Source organism: Acinonyx jubatus, chromosome C1, assembly GCF_027475565.1.
Source record: "Acinonyx jubatus isolate Ajub_Pintada_27869175 chromosome C1, VMU_Ajub_asm_v1.0, whole genome shotgun sequence".
Classification (NCBI taxonomy): Eukaryota; Metazoa; Chordata; class Mammalia; order Carnivora; family Felidae; genus Acinonyx; species Acinonyx jubatus.
The window spans coordinates 188,024,265-188,039,194 of NC_069381.1; the positions used below are offsets into that span (position 1 = coordinate 188,024,265).

Consider the following 14,930-nt stretch of genomic DNA (forward strand, 5'->3'; position numbering starts at 1 on the left):
GAAAGATTAGCTGAGAAAGTGACATTTAAGTTGGGGCTTGAAGAGTGCGTAGCCAAGAGTAGTTTGGTGGTGAAAGGGAAATGAAAGCATTGCAGACAGAAGAGCAGCATGGGGGGAAATCCTGATGTGGAAAGGTTGGCATGTGGGAAGAAGGAAAGAAGTTTCTCTTGCCAACACCAGACAGAGAACAAAGAGGATGAGTTAATCAGTCTGTATGGTACCTTTTCTTCACTGGCCCAAGAGGTATGCCGTAGCACAGATCACAATATAGAAAAGGTTCCCCGTTTTCTTCACCACGTCTCAGGGCACCCATCATTCTCAGCCTATTCAGGGACATGCATCCTCACTCCCAGAAATCTAACCCATTTCCAACCCCTCACTTACTCTCAGGGCTAGGAGACGCCTTATTAATCTGACACATGTATGCTTCTGCAGTTAAAGATCAACGTTTAAGTATCCATGGTAATGGTTTTCAAATGTGAGCTTTGCATCAGAATCACCTAGAGGGCTTGTTGAACCACCAAGTTCCTGACTGAGTAGTTCTGAGGTGGAGCCCTAAAATTGACATTTCTAACAAGCTGCCCATGGCACTGATACTGGTGGCCTGGGTTCCGTACTTGGTTGAGTCACTAGGTTAAGTTGTCTTCCTTCTTTCAACAATTTGACAGTCACCTTTACTTTCTTAACTCAAAGGAAAATGCTCAGGGAGTTTTTGAAAGGGAAAATACTAAAATCAAAACGAAACTCTGTGGGTGACTGCACATTGGCCTAACCAGACTGTACCTTTTTGTGAGCAAGACTTACCTTCAATATCTGCATTCCCAGAGGCTAGCACATAGTAGGTACCCAATACATGTTTATTAGATGAATTGAAGATGAGTGAAGGAATCACAGAATGGATGTAGCTTAGTGAATTTTATACATTGTTCTTTGGAAAGCTATCATGATTCCTTTCAGCCTGAAAGGTCTTCCAGGAGGCTAAATTGTCATTCTCTTGGAATCCAGCCTCAGAAATTGCAGAGTCAAGATATGCTTGTATTTTAAGTACTTACTTGGATTATAAACTGAATTGCTAACAGGATTACAAAATGCCAAGTTTGCTGAGACTCAAATTGTTTATGCGCATGTTTGGTTCTAAGTTCTTTCGTCAATCAGTACATTTATGTTTCTAATTACAGTCAATGTTTGTTTGGTTGTGGGTTTTTTTTTTTTTTGACACCTGCACATGAATTCTCAGTCAAAACGAGCTTCAGTAATTTGCACAGGTATAATATAACTAAAACGAGGCTCATAACCACCGATGTGTCTCCTACACTACGTGTTTAATGAATTCAGAGGTGTTGTACCTCAATTCACATTGTGATTCAGAAAATGGTCTGCTATTTTTCCCATTTTCACTCCCACAGTGTTGTAAAACATTTTTAATAAACCCTCTAACAATTTTCCTCATTCCAGGAGCATGGAGTTTTAGTAGATGATGCAACACAACTTTTATTTGTGATTATTTTTAGGCCTGTCCTTGGAATCTCTGTATTTGGACACAAGAAAAAGAAAAATGCCCAAGATTACCATAATTCTCCAAAATATAATGTTTATTACTGACACCAATCAAATCAATTACAGACTCATAGTCTAGTCCCTAAAGACTGGAGCTGGTTTTGATGGGGGCTATCCATCAAATCTCAGCTATGACCCAGGCACTGGCTCATGGGTCAAAGCCTTCCTGTTCTATGATGAACCATCCTGAACAATTCTGTGCCCAGTTTTTAGCTTGGACCTCGACCCCAGCTGACACCTGTAAAATTGCAAGTAATTTCTCTGTAGGCTCTAATAATCAGAGGCCTAGTTAGAGAAAAAGTCATTTTAGCATCAGCTGACAATTATTTTTTTGCCCTGAATATCTTTCCCTGCCCTCTTATTTGGTTTGAACTGACTCACCTAATTGGGGTCAACCACAGAAAAGGAATATGCTGCTGGATTTGTTGTTTCTGAATGCCCAGTGCTAAAGAATGTCTTGGGGATGACCTCTCTTATTTTTCTTAAAAGATGAAAGTTGAAGAAGTTGAACAATGCATGCATAATATCATTGCAAGAGTAAAATCAACAAGGGGAACTCAACCAGTCTGAGGACCATTCTTGCACCTGTATCACCTTTGGGCATCCACAGTACTTGTGGCCTGGCCAAGGCACTGCATTCAAGCCCTTCAAAAGACAGCAGAATGATGTCAGTGTTAACATTTCACTGCACATTAATTCTTGAGAAAAAAAAAAACTGTCATTTAATTTAAGTGCTTATATGCATATGGTTAATTAAGAAGCCAAAATTGGCTATAAGCTTGGTAAGTTCTAAGAACAGGGAGAGAGAGATCATTATGCTTCTGCTCATGGTTAGCTATTTGTGAACCAGCTGATAATGTGCAAAATTAAGATTTCGTAAGTGGCATTTTAAATGAATGGTTAATGGCTGAAAATTAATTAAACAGTCAGAGTTGCTGAAGAAAAGCTGTTAAAAAATTATGTTTATAGGCCAGTCACTTGCATGCTGAACTGAAATCCTGATAGACTGTGGCCTTTCTGTTTACCAAGAGAGCACTTTCACAAAGCAGGCCTCCTGAAGGAGGAAAACCCACCCTTCTCACACACCATGCAGCCATAATGGTAGCCTCAGGGATGTTCCTTTGGAATAAAAGCTACCAAGTAGGAAAATGGACTAGTGCTAAGTGTTAGATTGAAGGGATCTGCACTAAAACCTTCATCTCAGGTAGCCAGCCCATATTTTCTTTCTTTTCTACGTGTTGCATGGTTCTGAGTTAGAGTAGGTAAAACCCATGGGGTTTTTAAGAAGCTATTCTAATTCTGTGAGAGAGGCCAAGATTTGCAGTATATTGTTTTCAACCTACAGTGGATACTTCTTTTTTTTTTTTTTAATGAGTATTTCTTTTTGAGAGAGAGAGAGACAGAGTGTGAGGGGGAGAGGGACAGAGAGAGAGGGAGACACAGAATCTGAAGCAGGCTCTAGGCTCTGACCTGTCAGCACAGAGCCTGATGTGGGACTCGAACTCACAAACCACGAGATCATGACCTGAGCTGAAGTCAGACACCTAACCCACTGAGCCACCCAGACACGCCCGTTGTGGATACTTCTTTAAATCTAAAACTGCTATCTCCATGGAGGTACAAGAATGCATTGTGTACTTCTGGCTCCACCATGGGTTCTTCAGGGGAAGGTTTACCTTGTGCATGGGAGGTGGTATAAAACTATTTTTTAATTCATTTGTCATAGCTCACCTCAATAAATATTGAATAAATGAATGACTCAGCTACCTCAAAGTTGTGTGTAGGAAAATATCAAAAGTTCTTTTATTTCTTTTATATTTTTTAATGTTTTCTCTCTCTTTTTTTTTTCAAGTTTATTTTACTTATTTTGAGAGAGGGAGAGAGAGAGAGAGAAAGGGAGAGAGAGAGAAAGAGAGAGAGAGAGAGAGAGAGAGAGATCATAGGAGGGGCCGAGAGAATCCCAAGCAGGTTCCTCACTGTCAGCATGGAGCCCAATGTGGGGCTCAAACTCACGAACTGTGAGCTCATGATCTGAGCCAAAATCAAGAGTCAGTTGCCCAATCAACTGAGCCACCCTGGCACTTCTCAAAGACTCTTTTAACTGCCTTCCCATCTGTGCAATTAAATGGCCACCCCACTCCTCTTCTGAATCAGGTGTCCATGTGTGCCTATGCAACAACTGTGCCCTCGCCTCAGGGACCGTGTTGTCTCGTGGAGGAGACACAGGCATGTGAAAAAGTAAATCACAGCCGTGCTAAGGACAGTTAGAGTGGTCAAGGAGGGGAGCTGGGAACCTCGGGGTGGAGGGTGGTCAGGAGTGTATTTTCCTATAAGTTGGAAAGGAAATTAATTCTGCCTGTTTTTTAAAAAAACATGAACATTAAAGATAATTTTTCTTTTGAGTTCATTCAATTGCCTGCTTCCAGGCAGAAGACCCAAATCATGTAGGCCAGACAGTTGTGTCTCCTGTTTAAAAGTTCCCTAGAGATAGAAATCCTGCAGCCTCCCTTGGTATCCTGTTCCAGTGTTTAATCACCCTTCCAATCAAGAAGTTAATCCCATTTCCTCTTCTCCAGCCTTCTTTGGCTTGGTGAAACCTGGAAAACACCCATGAGACCCCTTGGAGGTCTTGAAAAGTTAATTAGTCGACACTGGGCTGCTCTAGGTTCAACAGTGTACCTTATAATGCTGAGGCTGTGTACCTGCACCATTGCAATGGTAGGATTTTGTTATATTTCTAGTAAGTCAAATAGTTTTCCTCCTGGTCTATGGACAATGAGAGCAATTTGACATTTCAGCATGTTTTAAAGAAGTTGTTTTGCTGCATTTACATCTACATATTTAGTTAAATGCAACTGAAGTTTGGCCTAATGTCACTCAGAAACCAAACTATGTATGTTGATAAGAAATAAAATTAAGGATTATGAATAATAATAGCCACCACTACACATTATTGAGAATTTGCTATGGCAGATGCTGTAGTGATTGCTTTGCATGTATCACCTCACCTTCTGACCACCTGACCAGGTGGTACTAGGACTGTCCCCAAGGTTCAAATGAGGAACCCTAGTTGCAGAGAAGACAAGGAACTGGCCTGATATCATCAGGGCCGGGCCAAGATTTACACCTAGTTACCCCGAACACAGAGCCTAGACACTTAACCACTGTGCTATGTTGACTATCGAATTCTTTTTTAAAAATTATTTTTCTTTCTCTGGAATCCTATTTCATTTTTGTTCCACCATGTGCAAAAAGTCCAAATCTATAACCTTTCCTTGTGGGAAGTAATAGTGCTGCTGAATAACAGTCCCCAGGCCAGAGGCAATTCTTGCTGCAATTATGGGCATTTGAGTGGCAAGCACCTTCTGCTTTAAGAAAGGCATTAGTGGTTCACGTTAGAAAAACTGATAATTCAAAGCTTTTCCATTCTGGTAAAAATCAGCTTGATGCAAAAGGAAAGAAAATAGGTACTTCCGGGAGAAAACCGGTGCCATAGAAAGGATGGGGTAAAAACTTGTTTGTAGACGCCAGAAGCATCTGGGGAGCAGTGATGTCCAATAATTGCAGCTAAAAGCTGCATTAATTGACCAGTGATGGGTAGGAAGCTACCTCCAACCAGGATCCCCAACTCGCTGGTGCTCTTTTCATAAGCAAAGTAAGATGCGGGAGGTCACCTTCCGTGGGGTTCTCCATACAGAAAGGAAGCAGCTGTGACAGAGACTGTATTTCTACAAAGGCAAAGCTTGGCTTTTCAAGCACTGCATGCGAACCACCAGGGGATCTTGTTAAGATGCAGATTTTGATTCCAGAGGGCCAAGGTGGGCCTGAGGTTCTGCATTTCTAACAAGCTCCCGGTGCAGCTCGCCCTGCTGGCCCCGGGGACCACACTGTGACTAGCGAGGGTGCAGACCAGAAAAAGGCAGTGCTTCGTTGGCATTGTCTTAATCATTTAAAATAAATATGCAGCAAATCTTTTTAAGACCTTCTGAAGTTTCAGCTGTCATGTCGTCCTATCAGTGAGACGGCCAAGAAGGCTCATGCCTTAATGGGCCAGAACATCCCACAGCCTCGCTCGGGCTCTGTTTCCTGGAAGGGAGAGGATGGCTTTCTTTGGTCATGCTGGTTTTGTGACTGCCGCCCTGGGCCTGCAGCAGGGTCCCTGTTTTGATCTCTTGCTGCTCTCTGAGAAGCTGCTTGCACTTTAGCAACATGCTCTGATGCTCCGTCTCCACATATGAGTAGACATAAATTTGGATTTCTTTTCTCGAGCACTGTTACAAACCTGCCAAGAAAAGGTTTTTCACTGCAAATAACTAATCCATGTTTCCCACCACACCCCATTCAATTAAGAGTCTCAATGGCTCTATTTATCCCATCATTTGATATAAAGGCCATTATATTAAAATCATGTATTATTTGTGGATTGGTAATATTTTAACTAGATATTAACTCCTCTGATAAAGGATATCATCCCCGTTGACCTGCACCCGAAACTAGTTTGCATGACAGTTTTTAGAGTATGTGCTTTTGGGTGTTTTTGTTTGAATGCCAGTATTTGAGATTAAATTATTTATTCCTTTTTTTTGAACAACAACAACAACAACAACAACAAAAGTTGATACCACTAGAACCATTTATAACTGTGAAAGAAAGAAAACAAGAAATTTTTTTCTGGAGGTTGGGTTGCGTCTCAGTGTGTTTATTAATTATGGGAAAATGCCACTGAGTTGTAACAAATGGGAAGATGGTCTCAATTAATGAGAATTTCTTCTCTATGTGGGAAACAGTCAAATCAAGAACAGAATCATTAAGACCAGCCTGATGTCAGGACAGTGGGGCTGCATGACATTAGTTTACAGCAGGTCTGTGCAGTAGAAATATCACGGGAAGTGCGTGTAGAATTTTAAGTTTTTAGTAGCCTCATTTAAAGAAGTAAAATTGGTTTTACACTATGTTTTATCTACCCCAATATGTGCAAAATATAATTTCAACATGTATTCAAAACACTTATTATAGAGCTGTCTTACACTCCTGTATTCATATTAAGTCTTCAAGATCTGGTGTGTATTTTACATTTTGCAGCACCTCTCAGTTTGGACCAGCTGCATTTCAAGTTTTCAACAACCACGTATGGCTATTAGCTGCCGTATTGGACATACCACAATCCCTTCAACATACTTCCAATGGTGGCTGATGCTTCCATTTGAAGTTTTCCCGATATGGAGTACCGGGTAATGGGAAGACCCTCTCATTTAAGGGTAGCTCCCACGGCAGGAAACTTTTTCTTATCTTACACCCCAAACTGCTGCTCTCTTTCACAGAGTTTACCGGCAAGAGTAAGAAAAAGACACATAAACAATCAATTTCCACTCCCAGGGAACAGATCTGTCAGCTCTACCTTTTCCATCTCTAGAGAGATGTGCCCCAACTTAAGTGTCAGCTGCTACACAGTGAGGTAATCTCAAAATGGGCTGAGCAAGACAAGATGCAAGTCTAATCACATCCCAGATCTGTCCTTGTTTTGCCTGGAAGAAGACAGAACCAACGATCTAGCTCAACTTAAAAGTCTACCTGAGACAGGAGAATAGAGCCCGGCCTTCACACAGGAGTACATGTAGTCCCATCATATAAAGATTTGTCAACAGCTAACTCGGGCAGAAGGTGACTAATTATAACAGTATAACACCCATGTGATTCTCATTTAACTGCAATCCTTCCTCCCTTACCAGTGGTATTCATTCTAGCCAGGAATAGTGAAGAAAGTGCTTTAGAGCAGAACCTTTTCTTTCCTTGTGTTTAACTCTTAATCTTGGTAAACTGATCATCCTCTCAAGATGTCATGTCTCCAGAATTTTATAATGACAGACTTGGTCTTCACTTAATTAATACCCCTTTTTAATTACAAACCTTTCTTGCCTACTACTGCTGTTTTGTGACTCTAACACCTCAATATAGAGCACCATTAGTGACCTAGTTGCTCAAGCTAGAGATGTAGGGTTCCTTCTTGAGGCTTCCATCTCCCTTAGCCACACACCCGTACTCTTTCCTATGAAGATCCATGAGAATGGGTAGCTTTGGTTGGCCTGTCTGTGCACTGCCTTTCCCCAGTGAGGAAATGCCGTTGGGCCCAACCTTCCTTGAGCACTTCTTTTGATCCATTGTGCTTTCCCTGTGACATGCTGCCCTAACCTGGACAAGGCTCAGTCTGGGATGCTAGAGTGGCTGAACTGGGGAACATTGTCTTTTGTTCCCTACATGCATTGCCTTTTACAAATGCCTCTCAAAATATAACTCTCCATTTGAAGCTCTTCTTTCTAAAGCTGTCCTTATCCTCCCAACTTTCTAAGGCCCACAACCTTGGTTGCATTACCCAAGACCCTTGCTCTAAATGGCCATAGTGCCATTTCTCTCTATGCATTTTTTTCCCCTGGGTGAAGTTCAATGTGTTACTCAGGATTTAGCACAGATATTACTTGTTTATTTCTTCAATGAGATATTGAAGTAGGAACTATATTTTGTTTCCGATCCCAGCGTAGTTACTGAGGCATCTGGTGTTCAATTAATATGTATTAAATGAATGAATGAATCCAGGTGGCTCCATTCTTAGCTTTAAGATCACAGAGATTTCTTGTCACACTCTTGGCCGGGCCAACCTCCCTGGCTAGTATGACTTGTCTGGCCTCCCAGTCAGCACAGCCTCCCTCCGGTTGTCTCTTCCCCCTGATCGGTGGTGATGCTTGAGTGTCAGTGATCCCACAGGCTTCTCTGGCCCTTGTCTCTCAGGATTGAGGTGGTATATCCTACTTCAGGAAATGCCTCCTTGCCAAGTTCCCCTAGGTGAAAGACTTCCCAGGACACACAAGTCACTGCCTCCTCCATCTGGTCTCTGCCTCAAACACTTTCTAAGGGCACAAGGTGGTCTTTACTATTCAGAAGCTGCAGTCAGCCCAATATGGCTGCTCCACCAAGACAGAAGGCTCTTGTTGGCAATTACATTTTTGTAACTCTTTTGCACACCTAACATTTGTCACTGACTCTTGTTGATGATCTCCAGTTACCTCTACCGATACATTCCAGAGAATTTTGCTTGAAATGAGCACTGAACTTATTAACCTCTAGTTTTCTAGAGTTTGCTTTGGCCATTAAAAAAATTGACTGTGATTTGCTCACCTCAAGTATCTGGACACATCTTCCATGGTCTGTAATTTCTCAGAGATACCATCCATGCTTCTAAGGGCACACCTCCCAGCTCTTATCAAAACTGTGGACATAATTCGTGAGTACCAGCAACCGGCATGCCTTTAAAGCACCTCGGATCGTGTATTTTTCTCTCCCTCCTACAATCCTCTTCTTTTCTGCCTCTCTTCTGCCTTCCCCTGTTGGAGATGTCAGATGAGTCACATACCGTCTCTGCATCTCCCCGTCTGGGAAGACGGGAGGGTGGGGCCAAGTGATCTCAGCACTTCTTCCCAGCTCCAAAATTATATGGTTCTGCAGTCCTCTAATGGAAGCAAAATAGGAGTTCAGGTTGCTCTGCCTTTCCTCTGGTGCTGTTATCATGTCAAAGCATCTCCTCCCAGCAGTGGCCTTCCCTTTCTTATTCCTCCCCACGGTAGCTTTAACAATCCAATAAAAAATAAATCTTTAATGTCATGAGCATTTGTTTTCCAAGGCCCCATACTCCCTTTGAGCTTCACTTCTCTGACTGGCTCAGACCCTTTTGCCACCTTCTTTGTGAACCACAGTGCCACGGATCCATCCCTTAACTCCCTCTGCCCAACTCCGCAGGAGTGCTTCACACTAACCCCAGATTTCAGGAATTAGAACAATAGTGTGACGCTCCCTAACCTCTCACACTGGAAATCTCTTTTGTCTGTTATCCAGGTGTTCCTGTCCTTAGATAATGAGGACTTGGGTTATGAGATTTGTAAAAAAGCTTTCGGCAATGGAGTTTTACAAACACACACGTGCGCGCGCGTGCACGCACGCACACACACACGAACACACACACACACACACAACTTTGTAATTTTTTTTTACCCTTACAGCAATGGACTACCGAAATTTGTAGTTAGACTATTATAAACTGTTTGTGTTTGCAGAAATGTTCCCTTAAAAAAGATAAAAGAGAATCCTTTCATTCCAATAATAGTATCACAACCTTTCAAGAAAGAGCAAGGACTATGGGATAAAGGAATACAGGCAAGTCACTATCAGTATTTCCAGAGCAATCTCTCCCCCTTCTTCCCTACTTTGGTCTTCTGGCCTAGAATCTATTGAAGACCTACGTACCTGTAAAACTAACGAGGTTTCAAACAGCTGTGGGCCCTGCCTTCTGGGGGTTTTTAGGATACTTTGTGGGCGGAGGCAGAGAAAGTCATGTTTGTGCCTATCTTAAATAGTATAAAAAATTAAATGGAATTTACCATCAAATCATGGGAAACTCAAATAGATTTCTTAGCACCCTGGCCTATAATAGGAGACAGGTGGGCATTTTGAAAATATTCTTTAAAACAAAGTCTGTTGTGATTTTTCAAGCCCAGGGATGATGTGTATCAGATATCAGAAGGAAGTATTGATCCTTGTAGTCTGACATTTGACAAATTGCAAGTTGTATCCTTGCTCATACCCTTTAATTCGGAGATGGAAGTGTTGTTTACGGTTTCGTCTTTGTGGGTGGATCCATGTGTTGATGTGTGTTGTTGAGCAGGGTAAGATTGCCCACATACGTCCACAGATCCGTAGGTAGAAACATGGCTTATCACTTTACATTTTGGTTTTATGTCCCCAGAGCTAGCTTTTCAAATTGATATATTCAATCCCTTTTTCTACATACATTGTTTTTCATAAGTTACAGGCATTAGCTTACACAAAAACGGCATTATTAGGGAAAACCTACTTTTGTTTTCTAAGTTTAAAAATAGTAGCCTATGAGAAACTCACTAGAAAATATCATAACCATTCATTGGGAAAAACAGTACCATTCAAATAACATACTGTATCGTCCATTTGTGTTCCAAGCGAAATGAAACTTTATTTTGATTGGGGCTGTCACAGATAATTTCTGCACGTAAAATACACCTAGGGACAGCTTTCAAATGGAGTTGTCACTTTTTGTTTAGCAGGCAGGAGACTCTCCATTGTTGTCAAACCCTCTTTACAAAAGCATCACTAACCCAGTGATACACAGTTGTAGAGAAGAGGGAATCGTCACTCAGCTTACTTGGAACAAAAAAGAGCAAGGTTGGTCTCTGTCAGCGCTCAGTGTGTCAGAGGGCTCTTTTGTTTAGCTGGCTTCCCTCTAGCCAGCAATGCTTTTATAGTCTTGGAATGAGATTTCTTTCTCCTGTGCTCGTTTTAGAAAGGTGTAAATAGATTAACACATATTGTTATTCTCTGCATACGTAAACTGTATCATTTGTGTTGTCTACTCAACTTATGAAGTCACAGAAAGGTAAGAAGAAAAACTACACCTTTTCTAGATTTACACACACGCATGAAAACACACACACACACACACACACTTTAGTGCCTTTCAAAGTTGGCCTGGTTTTCTTAAGATTAGAACCAAGATGTTCACTTTATCGGGGACGCCTGAGTGGCACAATCAGTTAAGTGATCTCAGCTCAGGTCATGATCTCGCGGTTCATGAGTTCAAGCCCCACATCGGGCTCTGTGCTGATGGTGAGGAGCCTGCTTGGGATTCTGTCTCTCCTTCTGTCTGACCCTCCCCCACTTGTGCTCTCTTTCTTTCTCTCTCTCTCTCCCTCGCTCAAAATAAATAAACGAACTTAAAAAAAAAAAGATGTTCACTTTTAAAATATCAGTAACATAATATAGGTTAAATTTTGTCCATTGCTAAAACAGTCAAGTTTTGTCTTTAAAGTACATAGGAGCCATCATATTGGGTTTTATAATAATAAATATTTTGTGTCATATATATGGAATAATATATAATATATGGTATAATTTATATCATAAAAGGTGGGCTGAATAAATTGTGTTGATTTCTGTGTGTCTCTCTCAAGACCTCACCTACTACATCCCCAAGAAATAATAACTCTCTATCCTTAAAACTTACTTGATGCTTAAAATTCCCAGAAGCAGGAGCCAAGTGAACAAAACAAGATGGGGAAAAATGGCCCCACAGCTCTCAGGTGGAAAGTCCTCAAACGTATAGTATAGCAAAGTAAATCAAGGAAAAGATGAGCTGTAGACATCTCTTCTGGTTCTCCGATTCTGTGATTCTCACAAGGGGGAAGGGAGATAAGTGAGAGTAGGAAAAGCTGAATAGAGAGAAAAGAACGGGACAGAAATGAATAGAGAAATGGATAGTCTCTTGGATTTGAGGGAATAGCAACTGATGACCAAAAAAATTAAAAAAGAAAGAAAATGACCAAAACTGAAAGCTGAAGTGACCCATTAGAGCAGAAGCTTGGCATTTTACAAATGCCAGTAACTCCTGGAGAAGCTCATAAAGAAAGAGAGTTCTGGGCTAGGAAATCTCCCGTGATAGTTTTCCTACTATATAATCCCCCCATTGTCTCCCATTATAATCAACTCCCATGGTAATTTTCAATTGCCAGACCTCTAAAAACTCTCCATTCTCATTAATAAAAAGAGGACTTCTTTCATAAATTTTGCATATTACCCATTGCAATATTCTGCCTTTCAAATCACAGGTTAATTTTTCATGGATCACTTATGAAAAATACAAACAAACTTAAAATTCTGTTTATAATTCAGACGACCAACAAAGTAATGAGATTCTGTGTTATGGTAACTGTCACATCTTGTCTCGGCCCTGTTGTGTCTAAATGTTAGCTCTCTTATTAAGCTCCATTAGAGGGTTTTACAATCCAAATTGTTTATACGCTACTGGTTTTCCACTGCCTGACGGTAGGGCACGTTTCACTCATTATTGTTGGTGGTATCTTACATCATTCGTAAGAGCTGGAATAACATTCAGCAGGAAGGCGGCATGCACTAACTGAAATGCCTCTTTCCTACAAATTTCCCAATGTGCCATTTTGAGTATATCGTTTTAGAAGTGAGATTCAGTCTGACACCTAATGAGTAGGGGAACTCTTTTTTTTCCCTTTGTTAAATTTAAACGGCCCCTCCACTCCCAAATTTATATTTTTGTAAACCTAATCCGCAACCACTCGTCGTCCCCAGTGAAATGTTTTCGCTCTCTTTCTGTGTTAGATTTAAAGTAACGAATATTTGTGGCTTTCTTGATGGAGTACAAAGGCACCTTCACGATTCCACTCTTCTTCGCTGCTACCTTTCCTCCTGGTAAAGAAGATGAGAAAGCCCAATGTGATAGAAGGAAAACTCCTTCTCAAACTACCCCATTGATGCACACCAAATTTCTACCCCAGGATAGTCAGTTCTGGCTCCAGGGCTATCTATCTTCCTTTCATGTTTCTGTTAAGCTACACTATTATTTTCTAAATTTTCTATAACAAATGTTTTATATTAACTTTAGTAACCAAAAAGCTAAAGCAGAAAACAAACCTAAAATCGCCAATGAGCCCACAACCTAGACTTGACCATCCTTAACATTTTAGAGGATTATTCCCGGGCTTGTTTCCTGAATATCATTGTGTATGAAATATAGAATTTGTGTTTGTGCATAGTGCTGACACGTTTATACACATATACATATGTAATATTTACATGCATATATAAATCTTGGGATCTTTCCTTTTTATCATTATGTTGTGCTTTTGTGCCAATTAATCTTTTCACAACCATCCCTTTTAATGGTTGTGTAAAAACAACACCGCCTAACTGTACCCTAATTTATGTAACCTTTTCCTTAATGCTAAACAGTTAGGGTGTTTCAGAATTTTCAGTGTTATGAATTACTCTCTGATAAGCGCTTTTTTACATACATCTTCCTACACAGCTTGGATTATTTCCTTAAGATACCTAGAAGGGAAATGATGCATTAAGGGCTTACAGCATAGTAGCCAACATTTTCCAGGAAAACTGAAGCCATGTTTCGAATAGCAGCGTAGGAGAGAGTTCGTTTCACCCCATACCTGACAACTTGAATGTTATCTCTTTTTCCCCCTTAAATCTTTGCTAATTAGGTGAAAAATAGTACCTTATCATTCCACTTTGAACTTCCTAGCTTCCTAGTGAGGTTAAGCATTTTTATGGAAGCACAGGTCTGTTTCAAATTACCATTAGAGGTTTTCATTCTGCCTCAGCCTTGCTCCATTACCAAGAGGAATAGTTATTGGAATCAACCTCTGTTTCTTCCCTCAAAAAATCTATTTGGATTTATCAAGATGTATTTGGATGCAGGTTTTTATACCCCTCTTGACAAAAATGAATGGTTGCTCACCTGGGTCTTTTAAGCACAGAACTAAGCCACATCTGTTTGGATCTTGTTTTAATCGACTCCCCCTTACCCCCAAGTAGAAGAGGGGTCCCTTTGAATAGGCAGTATTGGAAAATAAGGCCCTCATAGTAGCCAGTGAAAGAAGTGTCACATCAGGGTCTGGACATTGCTATGACAACACAGGCTCCATCTGTCACCACTCCCCTAAGCATGTGTGGCGCAGGAAACCCCTCCGCAATGTTTAATCTGAGAATTTTAATATTAAATGTATATTTGACATTGAAAGCTCACACCTTATTTGCTATTGTCAGACTCAGTTGATAGACAGCTAGGTCAGTCTCTTTTTATAGTCCATTTCTGAGATGAAACTATAAATTTTGAAGCCAGGCTTCATCATTGTGGAGAGAAAGGCTTTTGCAGCCTATTGTTGAAATATAACATTTTATAGGATTTATGAGGTCCAGATTCAGGAAGATCATTTGCCAAGCACTTAAGGCTGGTTTTGCTGCCCTTTGCTTTTCTTCCCTCCTGAAAACATATATAGAGGGGGAAGTCCATTAGAAAAGAAAAATTATGAAGAAGAACTTACTTGATTCAATACAAATGTCAGCCTAAGAAAGAAAAGGTCCTGAGCCTTTACTGTGAGGAGCCTCAACCACACAAGGCTGCTCCTTGGTGATAGGAATACTGTTTGCTTCTGCAAATGAAGGGGCATCATATTTGTTTTGATATTAAATGCGTGTCTCTGATTCTGAGCAGCCTTTTGAATTTAGGCGCATAATACCAATCGTCTCCAATATGCTTCCGGGATTCTTTTTGAAATTCCATGATATGACGGGCTCTGTGATTTGGTCATATTCCATTTAGCTTGTTTTATTGCTGCTAATTTTACACAGGAAAATAGATTCTCTGAAAGTTGTGATCACAGTAGCTGTCAAGTGGTCGAAAATGAAGAAAACCACCAGACAGTGTCAGATTTATTAAGCACTGTAGAAGTACAAAATTAATTCAGTTCTTT

The 14,930-nt window shown here is 40.7% G+C and overlaps 1 protein-coding gene across 9 annotated transcripts in view; it reads left to right on the top strand.

Annotated features, from left to right (window-relative positions):
- Positions 1 to 14,930, top strand: part of PARD3B (par-3 family cell polarity regulator beta) — a 997,127-nt gene that overhangs the window by 860,056 nt on the left and 122,141 nt on the right. The gene's annotated exons all lie outside the window — the stretch shown is intronic.